The sequence below is a fragment of the Chamaea fasciata genome, unplaced genomic scaffold (assembly GCF_029207755.1).
Source record: "Chamaea fasciata isolate MVZ Bird 193981 ecotype frontalis unplaced genomic scaffold, bChaFas1.0.hap1 SCAF_3, whole genome shotgun sequence".
Classification (NCBI taxonomy): domain Eukaryota; kingdom Metazoa; phylum Chordata; class Aves; order Passeriformes; family Sylviidae; genus Chamaea; species Chamaea fasciata.
The window spans coordinates 77,450,968-77,477,391 of record NW_027094088.1 but is presented as its reverse complement, the minus strand read 5'-3'; the positions used below and the strand labels follow the sequence as shown (position 1 = coordinate 77,477,391).

At 42.4% G+C, this 26,424-nt stretch overlaps 1 protein-coding gene across 4 annotated transcripts in view; it reads right to left on the bottom strand.

The window, feature by feature from the left end:
- Window positions 1-26,424, bottom strand: part of BACH2 (BTB domain and CNC homolog 2) — a 184,241-nt gene that overhangs the window by 104,851 nt on the left and 52,966 nt on the right. The window lies entirely within an intron of this gene.

Here is a 26,424-nt window from a genome sequence, read left to right as displayed (position 1 = left end):
CTACACTACATTAATACCAGCGATTTAACCCACTACACACAATAAGGGAGGCCAGCACTCAAATAGGCTGTGCTTTGTCTAGGCTGCTCCTGAAATAGATGCCTACCACTACAGGATTAGCTCCCCAAATAGATAGATGCATGGCACAATACACTTACAGGATTAAAACATAAAGTTATTAATAGAAAACAAGATGAGTAGGTGAAACTTATGAACGAAACACCTACCAATCCAATCATTCCGTGCACAGAGTCAGCTAACCAGTGCTCACCAGGAGATGCCGGTATGCTAGGAGCCCTTAAACTAAAAAGCATTCTCCTCAGAAAGTGAAGGGGCAGAAGTAGTAGCAAAAGACATGCCACCTACCTCCCCTCTTAGTGGCTGCCTACGTGTACATGTAGGTATATGTGCATAATGTCACTATCCAAACTCTTTCATTACAATAAATCCATGGTGAAGGGTTTCACAGACCTTTCAAACACGTGGACTACCAAAATATTAGAAGTCAGCTCTTGAAATCATCCTTAACAATGCCATTCATTGAAAGCTTCATTGCTTGGGTGGACTTCTCTTGTGGGCAGCAGCAGTGCTCTTTGGAAACAGGACATCTGTGTACCAATCCATAAAAGCAGGGCCATTCCACATCAAGGCTCTGGACTAACATTTGGAAGAAGAGACCTCTTCAGCAACTTGGTCTCATACGCTCACCTCACTCTCCATCTGCTATGCAAAGATAAGGATCTTCTCCAAGTTCTTGGCTTGCTTAGTACCAAAACACCGTGGGTGAGACTCACACTTTCCTTTGCATTTCCCCAGGGTCCAATCTAATAATAGAGGAGGTAGTACTGACTGCTGTAATACAAGACGACTATCAGTATCACAACAGATTTATGATCACTCGAGTTCCTGGACTTGATTAGGGTCACGTTGCCGAAGATAGCTATGCCAAACGTAGCACTTGCAACTGCAAATGCATTCTTGTCAACCTTTTTAGCTTTCATCTGTGCATATTTACAAGCCCTGAATCTGAAGTTCAAATAAATCCAGTAATTCACTCAAACCCACCAGGATTTGAAAACATTAGGGAAGTGTCAAGATGTCATTGAGCTTGTTCTGCAGAAAAGAGTGCTTTATAGTTTCAGAAAGAAATAGACAAGGGAGCTATTTAACGAGATGGTGGCATATTGAAACATGGATAGATAAGTAATTAATAGCTACCTTCTCTAAGTGAAAACTTTTCTGAGTGAAAAATCAGCTTATATGAAAAACTACAAGTCGACTGTTGCCATTTTTGGATGGATAAGAACTGTCATGCATGTTAGCATCTCCATTACCATGAAGGATTTTACTCCTTTAAGCAATTCACAAAGACTTTCACATGGAACAGCATGTGGGAAGCAAGGAACTAACAGAAGGAGACACCAAAGAAATGTTGATATTCGCAACTAGAATTCTAATGAAAAATGTTATCAGGAATATATGAAAACAGGAGAGAACTTCTGCCATGAGAAGCTGAAGCTTTAATCCCTTAGGATCAAGAGTAACTACACAGTTGTATATGTGCTATCATTAGCGTAAAAAATATTGGCCAAATAATCTCTTTATGTTGGGAGCTCAAAACATTTTATTATTTCAAAAGTCCAATGTTCAAGCAGCAGATCACCTAGTTAAGAAGTCCCTTAACCCTGATGTGCAGGTTTCTTTAGCAAATTTCTATACAGCTTCAAGTGGAACATATGGCACCTTAAAGTAAACAAAACAGGAGAGGGGAAAAATAGTCATGCTTCAAGAAATAGAAGTATAAGCCTATTAATTAAGCATTTAATTCCTTTTATCCCTCATGTCTATCTTCATAGGCTCTCTCGGCAATCAACCAATTTTGGGATTCACTGCTGTCATGCCAATCGTGGCAGTACTTCAGCTAAAAAGGCATTGTCAAACATAATGAAGTTTCCCTTCAGCTTGTTCCCACACTGGTGCTACATACAGCACACATGCTGCCTGGCGAGGGGAGCTGGGGGTAAGGCTTCTTCTGCCCTAGTTTCAAGAACTGCAGACCCATCCTAGGTGGCAATGACACAACTGAATCATACCAATGGTAGAGACTATGTGCTACATAAATCACCTTACACTCTCCTATAAAACACACAAATAGCACCCAGTGGTGCATTTTTGTCCAACTTAGAGGTGGACTTGGCAATGTTGGGTTAAAAGTTGGACTTGATGGAAAGGTCTTTTCCAACCTACAAAATTCTATCACTCTTCCAACTTGCACAAGCTTTGGACTGAGGCATACTATAAAGATGAAAAAAATTCCCAGCATTTCACTATTACAGCTCAACCTCTCACTTGAATCCACGGACATCATCCCCTGTACTTCACCCAGTGATGCTGCACACAGAGCACAAGGAAGAATACGACAGAGAGATTCTCTGTTGTGAAGGAGAATATCTATCTCTCTGTTTCTAACAGTCTGTTTTCACAGTGGTCCTGCGTTCCTGTGGGAACTGGTGTTGGCAGAGATCAAATTGTAGGTCAGGGCTTATAAGGCTTTGAAATATATAAAGATAGTCACTGACAATGAGCTGTGCATTTGTATTTGCTGACTTGGGCAAAGAAGGCACTATTAATGTCCTAACTATAAACTGCATTTAAAACACATGTTTCGCTGCCTCACCTGAATTATCCCCGCTTAATGTCCCTAGTATGCTCTGGCCTGGCAGCTGATGCTCCCAAGCAGCTTGTGACAGTGGTCATCTGAAGCCAGTGACCCAGGCTACTGGCTCCTGGGGCAGGGACTGTCACCCTGCTGTCACCCAGCACACAGCGCAGTGGGACCTTGACTCACTCAGCCTTTGTGCATCACTGTTGCATAAATGAGGATAACCTAAATGCCAACGAAGGGCAGATACTCAGCCCTGCAACAACAGCACGCTTTACAGCAAACACCTTGTATCCCAGTGCTTGAAATAGAAATTTCTGTGACAAAAACTTCACAATGTGAGAGTCTCTATTAAAAAACCACCAAGCTGCACCATTTGGCATCTTGTATTCCAGCCCTTGTGAGAAGTCCAAATAGCTCAAATACAAATCTGTAATACTGCTCTCTGAACAACAGCTATTTTAAACCAATTTTGGAAGACGCTAAGAGTCATAAGCATGATGCCAGCAGTACGGTTCCTTGAATCCTTCTCCCTGGATCCATCCAGCCAGAAGCAGCAATGGGACACCCTCCTGCTCTGCTAAGGAAGCTCTGACACCTTCACCTTCCTTTCAGCCCAAGTGTGCTGGGTTCCTGCAGCAAGGAGAGCTTGCCTTCACCGCTCCAAGGATAGAGGAATATCACCAATAAAAATCATAATCTTCCAAGTTTCAAAAGTTCCCTTTCCATAAAACAAGCCTTAAAAAGAGAACAGACAATAAGCTGCACAGCATTATTTACAGGTGCTCCTTTGAGATGACCCATGTAATTAATTCACTTGAGTGCTTCACATTTCCTAAGTTATAGGAATAAGCAGTACAAAAGCTTTTACAATCATGCACAGTCATGTTCCATTTTTTCTTCATGTATGAAAGTGCCTAGTGTAGTTTGTCATTTATGAGCAAAAATTAACATGCCCACACAAATACATGGACTGTGAGATCAACTTATAGATATCTGAACATCAAACCCTTGCTGATCCTGGTCACTTCCCTGCTCCACTTTACATTTCTCAGCAGCCTCCTCTGAAACCTCTCAGTGTTCACCAGCTTTCTGAGCACCAGCCAACACAGAAGAGTGGCCAGTAAACAACTTGCCATTTAGCAGTTTCCTTTTGCTGTATCTCCAGGCTACACAAAGCTCCCATCCCAGACTCCTGTCTGGAACTTCATGATGGGAGGGTAAGATTATGCTTTGTGACTCCACAGCACAAGCTACAGTGCATTAAACTAAATAAAACAAAATTTAAGTAAAAATAAGGAAAGGTCTACAATAAGTAAATCCTGCTTTTTCAATGCGCACCACAGGACCACGCATATCCACAAAAGGGATTAGGTACTACGTTCGTGTTGGATGGAGGGAGGTGGAGAGGTCAAGCCAGAAAACCTGAGAAGTAAAAGCAGAGTTATTCAACACAGTGATGGCACTGCAGAAAGAAGGAATTTTTTTTGCTCAGCTGCAGCAAGGCCTGTAGGGACAGGGGGAACTGGAGGGGGTAGGAAGGGATGATGTTCAAACAGCAGTGCTGGCAGAGCGTGAGGTCAGTCAAAGGAGGTCATGTCGTTCCAGCAGAAAACCCTGCTGGAATTATCCTACTGGGCAAGAATGATTGTACTCACAGAAAGAGTACAACGTGCAGTCTTGGCCAAACTAAGTAACCCAGGGCTCCGGCTATGGAAAAACAAATCCCAGGAAGCAAGGCCATTCCCAACAAACTGGACACAGACAGACTGCAGCTGCTGAAACACATAACTGGAGTGACATAATATTAGAACATATTTTTATGCTTACTAAGACAACAACAAACTCAAGCCTGAAGCTGTATTTTGGGCACACTAGCTCAAACTATCTTTAGACAGGAAAAGCATGTGTGTGTACAGATGTTCCAGCAGGCACAGGGACCAGAGAGCTGGAAAAAGCACTCACTCACTTCCGAACCTTATAAAAATTGTCTGTTGCAAATAAGGGTGGGGATAAATACACCAGGCAGTGCCAAAACAAAATTAAAACAAAGAGCAGGCAAGAAGCCAGTAGTTGGTCAGGGATTGGTGAGGTATAGTGGCTCCATGCCTTCTCCAGCTTTACTTCTCCCAACAGATATTTCCAGGTGTTAGCCCCTCCTGCTGTCACTCCGCTATATTTTCCTCCTCCTGCCATCCAGCAGCCATCTACTCCTCTTTCATCCAGCTTTCTATCTCACTTTCACAGCTGCTCTCTTGGAAGCACGATTGAAGCTATAAATTCATGTCTACACACCTGTAATAAAAGTAGTTTTTGTAAAAGCTATTCTTCTTCCCTATTGATGGTGACACAAATGATACACAATCACTGGCAAATCAGGGGTCTCACTGCAGCTTTAATCACTGATCAAGACAGAGCAATACTCTGTCTCACAAGGAAAACAGTAATAACTAATTTTTTTAATATATATGTATATATATATATTGGAATTATTTCTATTTGTGAAGAACTGAAAGATGCAAGAAATGGCCTTGAAGTTCTTTTTCCATGGAACAGCTATTATTTTTTTAAGTAAAACACAATTATCACCTTGTTCCAGAAAACACATCTACATGCCTTCTCCTTTGCCCTCCTGGAAGTAAGGAAATCCTTGGGGCCACAACTGAAGCAAGCAATGCTTTCAAGGTCTCTAAAGTGACTCAAATGAGCCAACGGTACAAAAGACTCTGCTCACCTCATAAGCTCCAAATCTTTCTCAGTCTTCAGCCTGTGACAAAGCAGAAACCCCAAAGCTTTGGCCATGATACTGAAGTGGCCATTCCTGCAAGCAGTGCTTGTACAAGGAAACTGATTTACATGGAGGCACATCTCCTTTGGGTTCAATTTGTCTTTGTGGCAAATAAATCAGGCATAGGCAAGCATTGGGTTAATACTGGCAGGGCAAATTCCAGGCATGAAGCCCTGGGAGAAAAAGCATAGCTTTGGGTGATAGAGATTGGCCACCAGCCTGCTGCTGGTAGGGTAATGGAGGAACCAAATAAAAGAAACACAAAATTGCACTGACAGGAGCAAAAAGAGATTGCAAAGTGATTGATTTAAAAAACCAACGAAGAGCTAAAGCAGGAAAGCTTCACAAACAGGGTCAGTGCTTGCAGAAGAAGCTGACATGGCATTTTTATAACAAGGGCAGGGGAGTAGGAGCAGAGTTCAGCACTGGACCTGGAAGGGACTGGTCCACCCTGGTGACTGCCTCCAGGAGAGGTTGGGAGCTCTCCTAAGCTTGTTGGCTCTTTGTGTGACCAGCACAACAGGGCTCTGCTTGCAATGAGTGTGCCATGCCACTGCTACTACAGCATTCCCAACATGTAAGGGGATGCCCACAATTCCAAGGCTGCAGTGGTATTAGCCTCCATTTTTGTTAGGTTTTTTATAGTTAGCCAAGCCACTATTGTTTTTATTGAAATTCACACATGCACACAGTACTTAAGAGAGAGAAGCGGGGTGAAAATAGAAGCTGAATTGAAAGTTCAGCTTCTTGCAACTTAATTTGTTAGTAGGTTCATCATCATTTTTTTGACAGAATAATCTTTCCATGGTGAATTATTTTAACTGGAAATAAAGAGGAGACCAACAAATTGCTGGATAAAATTTGTGCTTTAAATAATAAAGCAATTAATGGCATTTTAGCAAGAACACATTCTTCTCTCCAGAAATAAAATCCCTATTTCATCTCATCTAAATTGCTTGGTCAGCTTCAAATAAGCGCAATATAAATCTCCTTCCCATACTGCTGCCGTTATCTATGATAAAGGGAAGAGACAGAAGGTAATCCTGTGTTCTGTATTCACTGACACATCATTTTCATGCTACACTACGCTGTAATTTATTTCTAATGGGATAAACCTCTCATAGTCTTCCTGCATTGTTCAGCCACACATGCATCTCCAACTGGTACCAAGATTGTAGGACTGGCAGGTGCAACACACAGGGACCCTGCTTGGTGGATTTAGGATGTCTGCTGCACATTTCAGCAAAGCTACAGCTGTGAAAATAAACAGAGAGACTGTATAATTAAGGTACTCTTTTATTCCTTCCCGCCCACTGGCTCCTGCAAAGCAAGGCAGTCAAAGAGTATGACACTTTTCAGTACTTCTTGTAATTTCCAACTAAACTTTTCATTTTTTATCTAATCGGTTTGAAATGATGCAAAAAGACATGTGGAGCTGTGAGAGATTAAAGGGCATGGAAACCAGTTGAAAGTGAGAAGTCCTTACAGTCTTAGCCACAGCAGAGGTTTAGTTTCATACAAAGGAAAATATCTTTGAAGCCTTTTCTCTTGTCCTCATCAAGAGGAATACAAGAAGTAAGTTAACCAATGTATGAAAATCAAGCTGGGGCCATAAAGAGCTACATTTTTGTTTACAGTATTTTCATAGCATTTTGCAGAAGAAGATAAAACCTATGGCTCAAGGCTTATAAAGACTTTCCTCAAATTAAAAGTTTGAGCTGAAGATCCAGTTATTCCTGATACAATCCTGAAATGGATAAGTGCAAAGAGAAGGCTACCTATGATAATCCTGCAGAAATTAATGTATTTTAGAGAACATCCCCACTAATTTATACAACACTTTTCTCTGTCAAAATGCGCAAGACCACCACAGATACTTAAACTTCTGCCAGTTAACAAACACCATTATCAAACACCATGACTTAAAGAGACAAAAATCTCAGTTTTACCATGCCTTTCACACCCAGCCCTCCAGCTCTGCTGACAGCTACACTCACAAACAGAGGACATCATTTACAAAGTAAAATATTGTCTAATTAGCTGTCTACTATCTGGCTAATTTTATGGCCCAATCACTCCAGCTGTTTACAAAAGGATTAATTCTGTGTGATTCGGATGCAAGGTATAAACTTGCAACTGTGACAGTCAGCTCTCCAGATTCCCTTTACTGTGGATACAAAGTGACAGTTCCTTCCAGGGCACTTGTCACACCACTGCAGGTCCCCATCTTCGAAGCAGCGAATGAAGCCCTTCCGGCCAAGGGAAGGGACTAAGAGCTCCACTGTGGCCACCTGCACACGGTGCCCAAACTCCAGCTGAAAGGGGCCTGGCAGCAGGAGAGCTGGGTCTGGTCTCCTGGGAAAAGGTCACTCCCAGCAGTGTTTCAGCTGCTTTGCCATCTCCACCTGGACTGGGGTCCTCAGTGCACCCCAAGACTCTGGGAAGGGTGGTGACAGCAAAAGCCAGTCTGTAGAGAATGGGCAAGAGAAATACAATGCCAAGCACCAGCAGCAGGGCTGCAGCTCCTTTATATTGCTTCTTGCTGCAGATTATGAATGCTAGCTCTGGTTTACCAACAATTCATGCTTCAAAAATTTGATGAAATACGCCAAAGGCTAATTCCTCCTGAACTCCATCCCTGCTGCCACAATCAATTTGCATTGTGACTTTGTTCTGGGGACGTATCTGCAACCACTTATGCGAGGGGCCCAAATGACTTGATCCAGCCCAGCCCAGGCAGGCAGTGCTGCTCACATCCACACTGGGTCATGGGCGAAGGGAAGGGGTCCCAACGAGGCTGGCTACTACTTTAGCAGGAATGCCAGCTGAGATCCTGGGAGTGAAGCTCCTTGCAGAAACCACCAAGCAGCCCTGCCAGATGCTCCTGGGGCTTCACAGAGCACTGGCCAAGGAAGCCCGTGGGGAATCAGATCTGCTCCCACAGCAAGGCCCAAGCTCTGGCAACAGGCCTCTGCTGCATCCCAACCTATCTACGGGGTTTGTTGCCAGTCTGTTTTCGGATGTCTGCTGATGTCAAAATTTCAAATGCAGCAGATCCTGTGCTCATCTAGGTTTTACTCAACTGAAACTCTCTTAAATGCAACCCAGATGAGCTCCTTGGTGTGGACAGCAGCTGCCTTTACTGTCTGCAGCCTCACTTAGCAGACTGTTTCCAAAAGGGAGTAGAATCATTTTAGATAGACTGCCTTTCACTGTGGTTGGAAAGGGGATCCTTGATTATGCTCCCAAGGTAATACCCTGCTTTCTGAGCATCTCTGGAGAGGGATGATCTCTGGCAGCATAACTCACACCACCAGCTCAGGAAACCACTGTGGGCATCTTTACTGAGCTGCTTGTGTTGCCTACCAGTTCTCAAAGGCAAAATGCACACCTTAGCTCTCCCTGGCAAATAGGTGACTGTACTTTGTCACCTGGCTACAGACACAAAAAGATGGTATCATGTGAAGGGTGCATGTGTGTCTGCACCTACTGCCACGGCTCACCCTGCTGCTGCAGAGGGGGCCAGCTGCATGAAACAGGGCAGGCGGAAAGCAATCCCTCAAAAGAGATGCTTGGTCCCAGATTAGTAGTGCCCAGGAGCCACAGTTATCCTACAAGCCTACAGGGGAAGAATCAAAAGGGCTAAGCCTGGCTAGATACAACCTGGCTTTACCACCTGGTCATGGTAAATGGTAATGAATGCCTTTGAGGCATTTGCAAGTTAAAAAGCAAGCTTAAATCTGGGAGAAAGACATTGGGATTCTCACTCCAAACATGGCAGAAAGCTTTGGTTTGGGTGCTGGAACAGTCTTCCTGGGGACAGGGGTGGGATCTTCTCACCTCAACCTTTCAAAGCTAGGCTGAATGAGAAACAGTAAGAGTTTGGCTGGAAAAGCATGAGGAGATGACAGAATCAGTCTTTACTGCCTTAAATTTTTAACTCTCTGAAAGAAAGATCAGTTTATCCAATAGGCAGGTGACACCACCACTAGGAATAATCATTTGATGGCTGTTCCCCAGTGCAGATGGCAAAAGAGAAGCAGCAGAAGTGAGGCAGCACAACTGGCCTAGCGAGAAGGATGCAAACTCCTTCAACCCTGACACACAGGGTGCTAAGATGCAGTGATAAAAGCAAGAGGAATGAATGGGGTCAGGTAATTTTTCTAAGCAAGCAGGGTTTTCATATAGGAACCAGAATTATAAAGAACAAATAACTGAAGAATCTATTTGTACCATTGATTTAAAAACAACATGGGATGTTATTTTTGTTCCTATGTTCTACAAACTGGACTAAAATTGTGTAACCTAAAACATTTTTTTTCACTCTAGTAACTGCCATCATCTAAAACACCAGCTGAACTAAACTCACAACATTGTATTAAGTGTAACAGACAAGCACTTAGTACATACAGTACAAAGCTAAGGACTACCCTTCACCTCTAAAGACAATTTGTAGCTACACTTATATCATGCCAGGCCATTTATAAATAAAGCTACAAGCAACTCCTTTATTCTCAGTGCAGTGTGCGAAACACATGGGGTTTTTTACATTTCCACAGAAACTTACTTCACCAACTAGCCCCTCAGGACAGCTTGTGAAACTAGAAAAAGTAGTGTACTGTCCACTGCTTCTAATTAAAATCTCACAGTCTTGTGGTCAGAGAGCTCTGGAGAAATGGTGAGGTCGCGTGATTTCCTTGAGGTCAGACAGCAAAAGCACACTAGACCAGAGATGACGGATTTCTTGGCTTGTCCATGCAATGCAGCCCTCTGCAGCCTGAGCCAGGAATGCCGTCACTGGGAAGCTCTGGTTCCTCTCAGTAACCTAACTTTAAATAGTCCAGATCTTTAAAGGAGAAAATCCCATGTGAGCACACCCTCCCCGCCACCACTCCCCCGAGGGTACCAAGAGTAACTTTTTCCCCCAAAGCCTTCTTGCACCTGCAGATGTTGCTCTGGGAGCCAATGTGGCTCCAAAGTCTCTGTGCCAATCTTTAGCCACTCTCTGCAGTTTTTCTGTATTGCTGAGTGCCAGTAAATGTTCACACTCCAAGCAATATCTGGTCTGACCATTTGCATGTTCCTCCAGCTGCTTGAAAGCCCATCTGCTCAGACAGAATTGCTGGCTCCACTCACTGCACACGACCCAGTGTTTCCATTGCTTACCCTGGAGAACTTGGGGGACATACTGGTGAGGAAGTGAGAGATCTTTGCGTTTGTGACACATTCACTCCATCTGTTACCTAGTATTTTCCCCAGGTATTTACCTCTGGAGGCATGAGATGTCTTTGCCTCTAGTGAGTTTCCAATATTCACATCCACATGTTAAGATGGAAATAACATCTGAGTGGAAGACTCCTAGTTTGGTCTTTACATTTGTATTTTCAATGACTAATTTTGTTTAAGTTGGTAAACGCAGCTGTTGCATTGCCAGTTGGTGACATTTCCTTTTGGACTTCCCCCCTGGTTGGTGTGTCTCTGCCAAGACATGTAAATTGACTCATTCCCTGTATTCCTTTGCCTTTTTTTACAATGCTTCAGTAGGAATTTGCAAAAGGTCTCTTACATTTGTTTCCTTAAATAATTATTAGCCCTGCAATGCCCGACAGTCTTTTCTTACACATTTTTTTGAACTGTCACCTAAGCACCCCATGATCAGGATGCTGGGTCCAACTGATGTAACAGCTCACTACACTACATCCAGCTGTACTTTTTCTTATGGTGACTCAACAGCAACCTTAAAGTGGTGACAGAATGCACGCTGGTTTTACACCAGCATTATCCATGATAAACCATTCACACAGCTCTCTACTTGCTTCAATGGCTCGAGCTTGTCAGTAGCTTTGCAGCCATTATAAATACATCGTTTAAAACAATAGATTAGTCTCCCAAAAAAGGTAATAAACATATTCTCACCAAGAGCTCCAAACAAAAAACCGCACTGAACTGGCAGGTGATCTGCCTCAAGCCAGGGAGCAGGAGGGTATCCAAAATCTGGATGGCAGAGGCCATCCAAAAATCTGGCCATTGCTTTATCTCCTGAATTGAAATGTCTGAGCTGAAGCTGTATGAGTAAAAAACTAGAATCTCCATTTTTTATTTTGGTTTGGTTTTTTTCATTTTTGATGCTTGTACCAGTGAAAAGAACTTCTCTTCAACTTTTGCAATCGCTTGTGTCACCTTTCTGAAATGCTTTATCTGAAATGCAATTTCTTTTTATCACTTGGATTATATTAATTTTTTCATATTTCTGTATTTCTTGAAGAACTCAGCAACTACTCATTCAACCACTTTTCAGCAATGGTCTCTACCTCCAGCTACTCCAAATTGTGGTTTTAGATAGCTTTTCACATCTGCCTTTGTGCTATGAGACAGCATCTCTTCTTTGGAATTTTCAGTTCCTTTGGCAAAGTCACAGTGCTCCTCTCACTGTCATCATCCTTCTTCTGTCACTAAACAGCTACCACTTGCTAACCCCAGAAAGGCCGATTGGGTGGTAGAACCTGGCCTGTTGAGCAAAGGGAATAGCTTTTTCAGAAACTGCATCAGCTTCTTAGGCAAGGCTATTTTCTTATTTCTCTTGGGGTCTCTGTTCTCATTCTGAAACTGATTTTCCTGCTGATTTTGCTGGATGCATTCAAATGTCCAGTGATGGTTTTGGGATCCACTATCTGGGATTGCTCAGCTGAAAACCAGTAACATTTTTAGCAACATATGGCAAGTTCATTAAAGTAGTGAAACGAATTTACTTATTCTTCTTACTAATTCTGCACTTCTTTCTCATTTTTTCTTCTTTTTCGTATTGTCACAAAAATATAATCACTTCTATTGCATGCTAAAATGTGCTGAAGATAAATACTGTGTTGGTCTCCAATATACTCAGACCACAACAATTCCACCAGCTGCTGTGGGAACACCTTGACACTATGTCCAGGCATCACCAAGAGCCCAGAGAGCAGGCAGAGTTCTGCCAGGCCCCATGTTACTGCTTTGGAGACAGAAGAGGACATTTGGCCATTGATTCCTCTAATGTGTAAAAGGCCCTAACCCCCAAAAAAGTCTCCCTTTTAGTATGCAGATGTCAGCTAAGGAATTTGGTCCAAATCTGCTGACAGCTCTTCTCTCATCGCAGTAGTTGTCTGTTGGTAATACTGTGTAATTGTCATTTCATGTACTGCGTTTGAAATCTAGTTCAGAGCAATAGACCACTAATTGGTTCCCAGTCTACAAGCTATTTTTCTGCCTTGGAAGTCATAATTAATGCTACTCCCTTCGAGTTATCATCATCGTGCTTCATGAATATATTATAGCTTTGTTTTCATTCTTAAGATTGCTCTTCATCAATTCCTCGTCACAGACAGTTTGCTTACTCAAAGGATTTTACTTACTCTATTTCTCCATCTCCTTCACCTGCATCTCTTTTGTTGTTGCAGCTTTTATTTTACTGTTCCAAAAACCTACTTTCTGTGTTCAGTTTTTTTCCAAACCTTTCCCTAAAGAATTCTTCAGAGGCTTGCCTGGCTCACGGCTTTCACCAAAGCAGGTCGCGTCATTTCACCCAAGACAGAATCTGCTGTTTACCTGGCAAGTACTTTGCTGGAACAGCTATCTTGCCATCTTACTCTTTCCCAAGGACAGATTCTTTGCCTGTAGCTGAACCCCAAATAAAGAGTGTTGTATCACTGCTTTTCATCACAACCACAATGTTTGACCAATTCAGTTTGGGCCATGAGACTCTATAACCTTGCCCTCAGCAAGGTCAGTTGAAGCTTTGGTTTGGCCTCTCGGTTCAAGTGGTAGCCATGCACTGCCAGCTGCTAAAGGAGCACAGCATTTTTCCTGTCACCTACATTCTACTTGATAAGGATGCTGCAAGATGAAAAGATTCTGGGTACTTACATCTTACAGTAACAGCAGCCATTTCAATACCTGGCTTAAAAAAGAAACCACATCTTACATCTCAGAAATGGCTGTGCTCTGTCTCCAGAGCTGATGTGAACTTCTTCTGCGTGACATTTTGCATTGCCTCCCTCCCTCACCCCCAGCACACTAATATGTTAGTAGTCATCACCACCTGAATCTTATGCAGGTTCACATTAGAAACTGTTCCCTAAATATGATGAAACACAGAAAGTTAACACCTACCAGAGCCAGGAGAAAAAATTCATAAAAAATTTTTTTTTGGCTACTGAACTAGCTTATATTCTTCTACACTAACAGTGCTGTTTGGTTCAGCAGATGGAGAATTAAAAGAAAGGTCCCTTTTGCCAACAATTTTTACTACCTCACGTGAGAGATGTTAGCTACACTTGGGCCCCATGTGACACGTGATTTTGGACCTGACAATGGGTAGACTGGAAGCAAAGAGCAGACTTTGCACTTGAACGGTGAAGCCACAGACCTGAAATATTAACATTCAAAGTCAGGTTTGAGGGAGAGCCAGAATGGGCCAGCAGTGTTGAAAAGAACAGTTGCTCATCCTTGCAAAAAGCTCAGTCTTTCAGGGAGACACACATCACAGAGAGGAAGGAAACTTAACCCAGGGGGCCAGTACCCGGGACTTGCTAAATCACTTTTCCACAGCAAAATTGTAGTGGGTAACTATGGACCAAAGGAGAGATGAAGCCAAATCAGGATGCCCTGAAAATCTACAGGATGGACAACGGATTAGGTCAGTGCATGGAGGTCATCTGCACTGAGGGTGACATCTTTGGCACCAGCCAAATGGCGTGGGAGATGGGGTGGAGAGAGGGAAGAACAAAAAAACCACAGTTCAGGATGAAAGAGAGTTTTCTGCTTAAAAAATGAGACAAAAAAAATGCTATTTCCAAGATACTGGGAAATGAGTGGCAAGAGTCTTTCAGTCACAACAGAAGACAGAAACAGGGAAGACAAGTTAGGTATGTTCAGAAGAACATAAAAACCAGAGATGTCCTAATGATATTTGCAGATAACAAGCTCTCAAGTAGTATAAATACAGTCAGAGCAAGTGTAACCAATATATAGCTTGCTTTAAAAAAGACAAACCATCTGCATTTCACCTCTTCATGTTAACACACTGTAATAAACAAACAGCTACAGAAAGCAAACAACAGGGGACCTGGGCTGTGTTAAAAACTTCCTTGTATAACCCCAAGCAACTACTGAGTGCCTCAGCTTATACACACAAAAAAGCCATATACACTACAATTAGTGTCTGTAAGGTGAGTTTAATTAAAATTTGGTGGTTGAAGTACTGTTTTAGTGTGTAACTTAGAGAAAAGTAATGCAATTTTTGCCATTTATGGTTATCTGGTACATAATTTCTCCCTAGAAAATACACTTTTTTTTCGGAAGTACAGAGCATAAAGAAATGACCTGTGTTTCTGAAACAGAAAGAGGCTGGAATCCACTTGTTTAGATCCAGACTCTATATGACATAAGTGACAGCCCTAGGCAGTCTGGGCCATCACATCGTAGAGTTACCTCCTGCTGAGAAAGAGTGAACAGCAGGAGGATACAGGACATGGCTGGCATCTGTCTGCACTAACTCCCTACACCAAGCGTCCAGGAAAGAACTTCCACTGTAGTTTTTCGCAAGCCAAAGGCAGGTGTCTGAAAAATCTGTAGCTAGTAGGTCTCAGAGGAAGCAAAGAGAAATTTGAAGGAAGACTGAAATGACTATTTCAGATTCCCAAGAGAACAGCTAGCTTCTGTTGCCCCAAGTAATAACAATACTGCTTCATTCGCTTTGATTATGAATTTCAATTTTGTGATACCTGATTTTTTTTGCTTGGCCTCCTAATGGCTAGACAACAATTCTGTGCATGACTGTGCTGCAGTTTTGTTTCTACATCCTGATAATTACACCTCTTTGATGGAGCATGTTTTAATACTATCTGTAGATAAGCTGAGCTGCCATCAAACCCACTGAGATTGGGGTTGTTCTCGGCTTTTGATTTTATTAAGTGCAGGCATGGAAAGGCAAGAACTGAAGCATCAGCTCAAACAGGAACGAGCTCCAATCCCTGTTCCCAAAAGCAAGAACTTTGAGGTATGTGGGAACCCCAGGGAGCACACAGGGTCACCTTTGCCTTAGTTAAACTCCTCCACTTCTGTAACTCTCTTGTCTTCCATTTTAGCACCTGTTGAGCCGATAGAAGAAGAAATACTTGGGGGAAGAATGCCAAGGGAAGACTTCCTTGCAGAACATTTTTGTTTCGTTGTTCATTAGCAGGTAGGTGACAGCTATACATACCAACGTGGGTGAGTACATGGGGGTTTCATGGAAGACAGAGCGCCAACGTTAATTCCCAGGAGACTCATCTCACTTACGAGACACCCACATTCACACCGCAATCACAGCTGCACCAGCTACAGTCGTCTTGGAGCCTCTGCTCTCAAGATGCTGGTTAAAGATATCCTAAATTGCAATGCCATCTCCCATTATCCCAAGTCCTCTGTCAGCAGACTCAAAATCAGGATCCTTTACAGTAATGGAGAGATTTACCAACATGTTTACCACTAATATAATCTGCCAAGAAAGCACTTTTCATCATCTGTTTTAAAACATATATTAGTCTGATCACTTATTCCTTATCAGCTTCATAAAACAATAGCTCTGAAGACCAGCAATATGGGAGCTCTTGATGTTTGCTACCTGCTTACAGGACCCAAATCTAAAAGACAGCATCACTGCATTTAGAAATGTCACATCAAGGTTTCCAGTAGCTTCAACATTTCCCATTTCATTAAATGAAAGAAGGGGTGGAGAAAGTAGGAAACTGTATTTCTGCTCCACTTACTTGACAAATGCAAGAAACTGCATATAGATCAACTGACACAACCTCTCTGAATCTTGCTGAAACACACAAACAAAGCAAGATCAACTGAGGCAAGTACAATTTGCTGCCATGGTTTGAGCAAATGGTTTAAAACCCAGAAGGTTTTGGATACCTTGGCTGAATGCTTCCAATAACTGCACACAAGTGTACAGTGACTAGCAGGTTTCAGAATTCAGTGTCTATCCATCTACACCACTTCAGTGGTAATCAACAGATTAACTCAGTATGACAATTTAGCTACAAGTCTCAGCCTGGAAGCACTGCCCTCCCCCCTACACCTAAATCACAGTCAGAAATGCTCCAAAGGAGATTAGGGAGATGACTTTGCCAAGCACAAAATGCTGACCTAAATGTGTTCCTCTTTAAGTAGGTAGAGGTTCTAAATTTGACTGAAATGGCAATGTTTAGTCCCAGCCTTTTGTGTATTTCAGTATTTGTGTAAGCTTTTAAAGCCTCTCATTTCTTTTAAAGCAGGTTATACTATCCCTAGAAACATTTTCTTCTCTTAGCCTTTTTGCTATAAACATACTGACAATTTGCACATACACACATTCTGCTGAATCTAGAGAAATGACACGGTTTGTGCTTGACCTACTACATCTGAAAAAGCAACAGCTGCAGGTGATGCTCTGGCTTGTGCCAGCACTTGGTAGTGGTGTTCTAGTGTACAAGAGGGATGGCTGCTTCATCAAACAATGTGCTCTGCAGGTTTTTACACTGTAAGCAAGGAGATCCCAAAATATAGGCTGCAGCATTTCTTATTTTCATCCATACGACACTGTTAAATCAAAGGGATTTACATGAATTAGCAAAGGACAAAAATAGCCTATTTTTATAATGGTAAAATGACATTAAGATTATAACTCATCTCACACTCCCAAGACTAATAATTTCCCAACTCAATGTATCAAAAGGTTCTTTCTGCCTAACAGAGTCATGGCTGCCAAATGAAAATAAAATAACATGGATTTTTTCCTTTTTTGTTTTCTGTCTTAGACACGACGTATTTTAAAACTGAAAGAATTAATTGGTTAATTTTCTTTAAAGTGTGGAAAAGGAGCATAGGCTATGCTGCTTGGTTAGAAACGAGCAGACTGTGGCTGCTGACAACTCACTGAACCCTGAACTGTGACATCACAGCTGGCCACAATGTAATTCTTTTTGGAAGATGGAGCTCTCTTACATACCAGTGAGGTGTTGCTGTTCGCACCCCACCCAGCTGCTCCTGAGATTCTCACACCTGAATAACTGCGCCTGTATGGGAACATGCAGAGAAAATGCCACAGAGGTTTTGAAATGATAACCAGAAAACACACTGTGGTATTAGTTCTGCTCAACTTTATAGGTGCTTGAATTTTAGTTTTTATTAGCTTCTGCAAGGCTGAATTTCCCAAAATGATGTAACTGCTGTCTCAAAATCATCTGAAAATGTTTTCTTCTGTCCTCACACTAGAGCCCCACATCACCCCTCTGCTGAGCTATGTCTAGAATAGCTAATCTGAGATCAACTCACACACTGGTTTCCAAGGGACACAAATATAAAATGGGCTAAAGGATACTTGGGATGACGCAAAGAAGAGTGTTTTGCACACACAGGGACACAACCACTTAGGCATGGTGTAAGGTATCCTCAGCCACCAAAGGACACGTGGCAGCTGCCTGCCCGCACACTGCTCCCCATGCGTGGCCTCAACAAGCCAAGCGGCCCCAGCCCAGGCCACAGCTACAGAGTGTGGCTCCATGTGTAGCTGCTGACAAACAAGAGTTACTTGCTGTTAGTCCAGTGAAGTGTGCTAAAGGCAACAAGTTCTTAACAAAACCCACGAAGACACTTGTTCAAATATCTGGCCTCAAGGGCTGGTCAGGGACTGTACCTGAGGCTGTGACAAAACCCAGGGCAACTCAGGCTAAGGGGGTCCCGATCCACGTCATGATCCCAGAGTGGGCAACTCTGACAGTGTCCTGGGCTGAACTCCTGGGACTCATACATCTAGACATGGCATTTTCCTCCAGAAGGCAGTTTATTCTGGCTGTTTTGCTTGAAGCTGCTTACACCCACCCCTCCATCAGCAAATGCAGGGGCTGGTTTACAGCCCCTGTCCTGGGAACTGCATCTCCGCAGGGCTGCGTTGTGTGCACTACAGTTTAAGCACTTTGGGACTGCTCAGAGTGAAATCCATAAAATGCTAATGTATTACTAGACTCCTACAATATTTTTAAATAGCATCTCCGGTATATAGAACTATTTTACAAGCAAGTCAGTGTTCCATGACACCAAAGATTTTTATTTTATCTTTTAAAGTTTAAATATCAATGAAAAGTGGGTGTTGATAGGATCTGCCAGCAGCACAAACAAAATGTACGAATCCAGACTGGAAATTAAACAACCTCTCCACAACAGGGAAAGTAAGGCAGCACAACGGAAAAATATTCCACAATACACAGCACCTTGAAAGTATTGAACAAGCAAGTAGAACAAAGATTTCAAAGCACATTTGGACATGTGCTTCTTCAAGCAACATGTCAAAACCACTACCTTCTCCTCCCCTTCTTCTTGACAGATGGTCTGACTGGGCCCGAAGCCACACCACCAAGCTGTGATCTTGGCAAAACCCACAAGGTAAATAAGGCTGGGCACAAAGTACAACTGGATGGGAGGCATGTGAGTGCTGAAGGATGAGATCCTGGTGATTCAGACAGCAACACAAGCTCATCTGAAACAATGCTCCGGCACAGTGCCAAGAGTGCTCTAGAGGTAAACAGTACATAGCCAGGGCTGTATCCATCTCCAGTTGAGATGATGTTTAAAAGGTTAAACACTTTTCTGTTTAAAAGGTTAAACACTTCAAGTTTCCTGGGCAAATCCCAACTATCTTAATTTTATTTCAATCTACTACAAAAAAACCCCCCACCAAAATATCAACATTTATTGATTTTTGTTTTCTCCTGTTGCTGCTAGAGTGGTGTGAAGATGCAAGAAAGCACTACCATGCTCTTTTGCAAGACAGGATGTGCTTCATGGGTTCCAAACCACCTCTATATGGGCTTTGTAAGATCAGCTGATTCCCTCAGAGCTAAAAAACACTGAGGAGATGTCAAGTCACATTGTTTGGGCAATTTCTTTTTGTTTAGTGTTGTGTAATGGAACCATCTGCATGAGTACCAATCAATAATCAAAGCCAACCGTGGCCAGATGACAAGTACCTCTGCTTCTGCAGGTTTGAATGTCAAATTATCAGTGCCATTTGAATTATGGCTTGTTTTTAACTTCTGATCAAAGCTAACATAGCTGGGAAGACAATGCTTTCCATGCTCCACCTTCCCCCATCCTCACTGCTCTGAAATTATCTGTCTCAAAGCCCAAAGTCTAAATAGAGCATAGGGCAAGTTCAAAACAGAGAGGGTTGGTGGGAGTCTATTGCCAATTCCACTCTGCAGTCACAGCTTGCTCCCACAGCTCTGTTAGCTGCCTGCAATCAAGGGTGGACGACTCAATCCTGCTCGCTGTCCAGGTTTAATAGGTTCAGCTAGCTCATGAGCAATGCCTAGATTGCACTCCAAGACTTCACATTATTCGTAAAGCAATTAAGTGTACACTTCTTGGGCTTCCCCAAGAGCCCAAGAGAAGTGCCTTGTTCTTTCTACTGAAAGGAGAACTGGAAGGCATGATTTTCAAAACAGAATAGCATGACACAATGGGAAACTGTCAGAATATTCACCTTCTCCAAGTATCATGCTGAATGCATCATTCCTTTTCCACAAACCTCTCAAGAGCTCACTTACCTGTACGCCCCTGGATTACAGATTGCTCTTGCTAGATGAAACCTAAGAGCTGCAAGCCAGTGGAAAGCATCTCCGTGCATGCTCAGTGCTGACAAAGCAGGCTAAGGAGCCATCAAGTTAACAATGCAGATCTTTAATGTGAAAGCCACTGCAAAGGCAGGGGTGCTTTTTACATGTGTATTTTTCACACATTCCCACCAGAGAACTGCAGGCACCTTGCAAACAACAGAACACTTATACCTAGATTTACAAAGCTCAGAAGCTAACTGACTTGAGCCCTCAGGCATTCCTCACAAAACCAGGACCATGTCCTCAGAGAACAAAGATACCTCCGAAAGCAGAACTGGGGGAAAAGCAAGCATTTCTATTTGACTCGCACATGCCCATTCACTCCCATACTCTCGCACTACTGCTTTAACATATGTACTGCTGCAATGCCCCTTCTGCATGACTGTGTATTTTTAAACTCTCACTTCCAAGGCAAAGATCCTTTTGTTTGTTACAGGGAGGCAACTTCTCTGGCAGCACAGACAATCCTCAGCCTTAAACGGCTGATTCACAGTTGTGCTAAAGCCGGATCTTCCATGGACTCTGAAAGGACAACTTCTACATCTGCAGGCTGTCTTCTCCACGCTCTTCAGCTGAAGCTGCTGGAGAAAGGAGTCCTGCTGGCAAGGAACTGTCTAAAAGACATGCTACTTCTACTTTACACCAAATGTTGAGAGCCATGACCATAGAGCTAGTAAGTAGATGGCAGCCACACTGAGAGCATACTCCTCCTCATGGTATGAGACTTACAAAAGCCTGGATACTTACTGATCTATAACATCTTTACTAAAAAGGAAAGAACACCAAAAAAATCTCTAAACACTCAAGGTCCCTTCACAACCTATTTCTGCAAAACCACGAATCAGATTCCATTTCTCTGAGCATATCCACTATCTAAACTGGAGATAAGTTTCAGGAGGAAAAAAAGAAAAAAAACCCACCTTTTTACTCATTTACCAAAAGAACACCTCACTAAACATTCAAAAAAGACTTTTGCAACAACACAAGACTGGTCTTTTTACTTTAAATGCAAAACCTTGGTACGGAAAGGAAGCACAGCTGAAGGGTTATATAAGTTTTTTCTTCTATTATTCTCCATTTCCTTTGCACATGCCAGTCAAAACTATAAAATACTTGTGGGAGACATGCAGAAGGCACGGTTTCACATTCCAAAAGATCTGTTTCCATGTGCTGCATACGAGCCAGTCGACCACCCAGGAAAGCCAGGGAAACACACTTTGGCCCACCAGTGCTGCAGTTGCTGACGAGCAGCCCTTCTCTATCAGGGCTTTGCCCTGTACTTCCTATGAGAAATAAGCATCAAGCCTAACAAGCAGCCAAGCCTGTGGCTGCATCACCCTTAAGTCTGCCCTGAAACAGTACTGACGAGCAGACCAGCACTTTCTCTTCTTGAGAAGTGGTGCCCAGTGCTAAAATATTTTTAATAAACTGGGCACAAGAAAGAAAATAGAAAAGGAGTAGATAACCTTAACAGAGAAGCCTGTCATATTATCACCGGTTTATTCGCCAAACCCTTCCATCCTATCCCTTTGCCCTACCCCACAACCATTTCACCCCAGTTTTATTAGAGAAATGAGAGTGAAGTTGGGACATTTGTAGTCTTGGGAAAGGGTATGACCAACTATTTTCTCTCCCTAAGAGCCCTGGACAATGTTACTTTATTTTCATACATCAATCACAGAAAGGTTTGGTAACTGTTTCAGAGTCACTAAAAATTAATCAGTCCCTGAGAGGCCAAGCTGGTTGAGAAACTGTTGGCTGGAGCAACAGAAGTAGGCATGACTTGCCTTCAACAAAGCAGAAGTCATTTGGTTTTAGTTAAAGGGGTAAAGGGCAGTAAAACTCGGCCAAGTGTTTATTTATTGGACTGGAGTGCCTGCAGCAAGAGAGGAGGGTGAGACGGTGCAAAGTTTTTGTAATCTCAACCTCTTGGAAGAGAGGTAACTGAACTCTGGTTTCACTGCTGGAAAAAGATAGCACAGAAAATCTTTGGTATGTGCTGTAGAAATGATGATTTATAGAAGCAATGGGGTGTCTGTGTGTGTGTAAAACCAAAAAAAATTCTACAAGCCCTAAAGCTTTCCCAAGACAATACTTTTTCTTTCACCTGTTGGGCATTACTTTCTGCCAGTTCAAGACAGTCAGGACCATGAGGAAGCAATAAGCCATAGTGAGATTGTTGCTTCACAGAATGGTGCCTTCAGTTCAGCAGTGGGGAGTGCTGACTGGGCATCACTGAAGTGTACCCTTGGATCTCTCCAGCATTAAACACATACACTGAATAAAATTACAAGTACTAACGGAGCTTTACCCAAACCTTCACTCAGTGGTGTGGCTACTTGATAATACTTCAGTACAGGCTAGTATGTGGACTTAGCAGCTGCGACTTTCCTGGCTCTCAGTCATGTCTTCCCACTTGGTATGAGGGTAACATAACAGTGCTGGGCAATGAGAGACCCCCAACTCTGGATTCATTTCAACTCTGGTGAGTTGAAACACAACTGACTTTCTGTTCATGGCAAAACAAAAAATTATGGAGGTCCATCTGAGGATGCTGCAGAGCCTCATTAGATGCATGGCAGAGAGCACGAAAAAACAATGAAGAGAAAAAACGGGATGACCTCGCAGTGCTTAGCTGGGACTGTCAGGAAACAGTTAATGCTGAGGAATCTTGCAATTCTGTTTATGTTCTTTCAGCACAAGCAGGTGTTGGGAAGCCCAGGATGGGAGGGGCATGCAGATAAAAAAAAAGAAAGAGGAACCACTTTTTTTTCTTGTGTGCGTGATCTATTCAGATGAATCTTTTTTACCGACAGGCTCTCTTCCTGGAATCAGCACGGATGCCCAAGTGTCACTCTGTGGCTCTCTGATAAATATACAGCATACCTCAAATGTCTAGGTTATGTTGCCTGTTTGTAGTGGAGCTTTTGATAGGAGTTGTGGGGTTAAGTAATTTTTAACAGAGACATTATTAAAACCTCCCAACTTTTTAAAATTTAGATTTATTTGGTTGAAGTTTTGCTATTTTGATACTATTACAGTCATGTGCTGTAATGCTTACCATTTGAAAAGTGAGACATAAAGGACACATATGCATTGACACACATCTCATTTTTTCCCTTGGACACCTTGAATACAACTGTCCACATGACTTTTAGAGTGATAAATTTTGTACAGAGGAATGCTCTAACCTGTAGATTCCCCTCCAACTGCTGCTGCTCCTTGTCCAGTGCCACAGCTGGCTCTTTCCCTTTTTCTGCAGCTCTTTGTTACTGAACATCAGTGTCACTGGCTGACATGATTAGTGTGGCTGACATTATGCCACTGCTCTAAAGGAAACAGGCAGAGGACGAAGGAAAAAAAAAAAATAACATCCAACCCAAGCCCTCTAGCCATCTTAGGCAAAAGAAATAAGGCTCAAAGAGATATAACTAACCTCACTCTTTCCAGTTAAAAAGAAGGTCGTTGCACTGCCATAGACACATGTGGCATTTCAACCAGCTTCTATGCTTGGAAAATGGGTACACTTGCCCCAACACATATCCTGGAGTGTTTCAGTTCCCAGACATTAAAGGCAAAAGTGGAATGGGGGGGGAAGGGGGAAGGGGGGGAGGGAGGGAAGAGGAAATAAAATGGTTAAAACAAACCAACACAAACAAAATAAAAACAAACCACCAAAAAATGCAACCCAGCATCAGACAGGAGATAAAGCCTGACCTGTGATTCAGCAAATTCAAATGCTCAGAAGTACAACAGCCTGTGCACCACTGAAAGACAGCAGCAGTCCATTACATGTATGGATTTGCAGCACTCTGTCAGCACTAATGATGTTACCTCATTAAAAGAGATAAATGCCTAACTGTACTACCAAAAGCATCTGCTCCTTCCTTCTTCTTGCCTGTTCGCCATCAGGGCGATCAGCAGCAGCTTAGTGAAAACAAATCAAAATACAACACTAAACTCACTTAGAGCCACTTGCTAAGGCTGCTTTGCATTGTTATAATGTTAACGTTCTTATGTCAATTTTTAAAATGGGGCTATGCAATGCTTCCTACCAGGTACCTCTTCTCTTGACACTAAATCAGCGTTACAAAGAAAACAAAGCCCTATGAACCATTATGGCCATGTCCCACGAGCTTTCAAAGGGCTTCTCAGAAAATAAACTAACGTCTACCTTGAATAATTCATTCACTATTGAGTAAAACGATGCAACTTCAATCACAGCAGATGAATTAGGTAAGGGGGTGACAATGACTTCTGTCTGTTAACACCCTCTGACTTGTTACCACACTCAACACAACCGTTTTCCTCCAACAGATTCCTCTCTACATGCAAAGGTAGCAGTTTACAATAATGAATGTTTTATGCATTATTCCTTTGTGTATAGGGTCTCCCAAGTACACATTATTAAAGTCTATTAAACTCTCTATTTAGCAGAATTACCGATGTGCCTTTGGGGAAATTATTACAATGAAGCTGTACTGGTATTTAAACACCAGTTGTTTAACAATCTTTTCCTAATCACCAATCCAGGTATCAACATTAAAGTGCAGTCAGACTTCTTTCAGTGCAGCATAAACCGTCTATGACCTGCTTATGGAAATTCATTTTAAAAAATGAGTATTTCAACTTGGCATGTTTTTCATAATTAGCCTCAGACAGCTTTTGCTTTAAAATAATAGGAACTCCTTCCTGATCCTCTTCACCAAGTAGAGCCCTCTAGAGTTAAATCTGGTTACAGAACCAATTAACTATTTGCAGTCACACCATTTCTGTCAGCATACCAGTATCTGCAAGGTAACAGCTCATTCAAGGAAAATTTGGCCAACAAGACCCCATTCTTTACAAACGACTTTTCTGTGAGAAAAAACCCATCTTGGGTGCAAGGACCTAAAGTCCAAAAGCTGCTTAAACCCAGTGTACACCCAGGTCTCTCCTCTGGTCCAGATACAACTCAGAGAGCTGAGTATGTGAAGCAACAACATAGCAGTTACTAACTGTTGTTTGTGCCCCTCAGACCATTTCCCCTTTTCATTCTGCACAACACAGCTATAGCTAGTTACTCTCTAAATGTGCCTTTTTTGTGGCAATGAGTCAAACTTGGTACCAAATTTATAACGCGTGTCTGTACCTGCCGTGACAAGAACAAATATTTTTCCAATGGGAAGAGTCTCACATGCTCAGAGGAAGAGGAAGTAAACTTCACCATGCTAGAAATCACAGGATTCAGCTTCCTGGGTTGGGGTAGAAGAGACCTAGGTCTCAACCTTCCAGCTTCCCTCCATGACCTTCAATAAATCACCATGTTCCTGCCTTCATTTCTCATCAGTATGAAGTGCTCAGGTTCTGTCTGTGGGGCAGCCAGGCTCTCCAGCAAAGACAAAAGATGTCTCGTCCTTGCTACTACATTATGCTAACAAGCTGTAAAACACCAGTTCAATTTTCAGTCACCGTCAATGAAAAAACCAGCATTAATTAATTGTAAAAACACTGACAACAATCTTACAAAATCAGAAGTCACAGAAACAGAATCTAAGTCATGGAGTAGAGCAACAGGGTGTGACATCTTATGAAGATGCAAAATTTAGGCCATTATACATGCACATTTTGATATGCCAGAATTCAAAGTTTATGTCCAAATACAGAAAAAAAGAGGACTACAGTCATCATTGGAAGTTTGTATGTATACTGAAGATTCTTCTGACAAGTATGAGTCAAATACTATCTGCTCTTTTTGGCTCTAAGGCAGGCCTGCACAATGAAGTTGTTTCCTCCAGGACCGAAAGTTCTTCAGGGAACGATCCCTGTGAACAAAGCACAGCAAACAGGTGGGCATATTTTAGCCATACACTAATTTCCCTATAACTCAATGGACAAAAGCTCTTCTTTCTCCAGTTACAAACCCAGAGCCAAATCACCTTCTGTTTTACAAATTGACATTGCTCAAGTTACACATGCACCAGAGCAGATTTTGTCCTTGGGGTACCGGGAGACCAAATCTCCCATAAATAAAGAAGGAAACAATCTGTTCACCTTAACTGAAGTAGGATGAGGAATATCCTCTTCACCTAAAAAAGGAGACATATGTCTAAGAGACAAAGAGAAAATGCCACTAATTTCACTTCTTCAGTTTGCCTCTCCATCAGGAAACACTCTTATGTACTTAAAAAGTTTTTCAGGCTTTTAAGACTATTTTATGCAACTACAGATCAGAATATCAGCTGTTGGCTTAGAGAAGTTGCTGGTGTCTACTTCACTGTCTTCTACCCTGTCTGACAGGGCTGATCAAAGGTGCACTC